We start from the raw sequence: 1,354 nt of genomic DNA on the forward strand, positions 1-1,354 counted from the left end.
TGGCAAATATATCCTATAACTAGGAGGTGAAAATGCAACTGTTGAGTAAATGCTCCATTGTTTCCTCTTGAGCCTCACAGAGCTGGCATCTTGAAGGCCCCAGAACACCCCTTTTCCTAATTTTGTCCCAAGTCAAGATTTTCTTGTGGTATACCAACCACATAAAGAGTTTGATTTTCATCCACCCTTGGTGCCTCCAAAGGTTCTGCCAGATTTTGTCAGGAACCTGGGAATCCAGCTCAAGGAGAATGCTTTTTGCTTCCTTAAGATTAAAGGTGCCCTCTTTGTTATTGCCCCATCTTAGTTGGTCTTGCCCCCCTGAAACTAAGATCTTCCTCTGTTCCACCATTTTCATGAGCATCTCTGCTTTTGTTTTCAAGGGATTGTTATTCCTACAATCAATATTTCTCCAGATTCTCCACTTATCCGTGTGTTGAGTATGATCCCAGAAGTATTTTACCTTAATTAATCCTTGGGAATCTGTCTCATGCTTAAGGTTGAAGAAGTCTGCTTTTAACATAATTGGCTCTTGTTGCCATCTATCTTCCCAAAAAATAGCTAGATCCCCTTCTCTGATTTCCCAGAAACTATTCTCTTGAACTAGGCTTCTATTCTCCCAGGCTTTATTCCAGATGTATGAGCCCTTTATATTTCCTGACATTCTTATGAGATCCCTGGTTTGCCAGGAGCTTGCATATTTTTCTTTCCAGATATTTGCCCATTGGGTCTCTGGATTCTGAACCCAATGCCACCATAGTTTGGCTCCTAAAACTTTGCTGAGTATTTCCTGATCATCCAAGCCTAGTCCTCCATGGTTTTTTGGTTTACAAATTCTTTCCCAAGACACTAAGGTCCATTTTCTCCTTGTCTCCTGCTTACCCGAAAGGAAGTTTCTTTGATATTTCTGAATTGTTGTAGGACTCCTTTTGGAGCTGGGAGGGCTGATAACATAAAAATAGGGATTGCTTGTAGAACAGCTTTTGTAAGAACCAACCTACCAGTAAGATTTAAGGATCTGATGGTCCATTTACTGACTTTATCCTGCAACTTATTGATCAAGGGTTCCCAAATACTTTTGAGCAATGGTTTAGCAGTTATAGGAAATCCCAAATATTTGGAGGGAAGGGAATCCCTTTGAAAGCCAAGAATTCTGGATATATTTTTCTGAATAGAAATATTGGTATTCAGGAAAAATATTTTTGATTTGGAGAGATTAACTTCCATACCTGAAGCTAAGGCAAAGAGATTCAGAATTTTTTTGTAGGCTGAAGCTTCTTTGACTATGGGGACTCCCTATAGCATGGTATCATCTACAAATTGTTGGTGAGTCAGGGCCTGACAATTCTTAGTTAGT

Source organism: Pinus tabuliformis, chromosome 8 (assembly GCF_031772625.1).
Source record: "Pinus tabuliformis cultivar Carrire ecotype Pingquan chromosome 8, CPIR1, whole genome shotgun sequence".
Taxonomy (NCBI): domain Eukaryota; kingdom Viridiplantae; phylum Streptophyta; class Pinopsida; order Pinales; family Pinaceae; genus Pinus; species Pinus tabuliformis.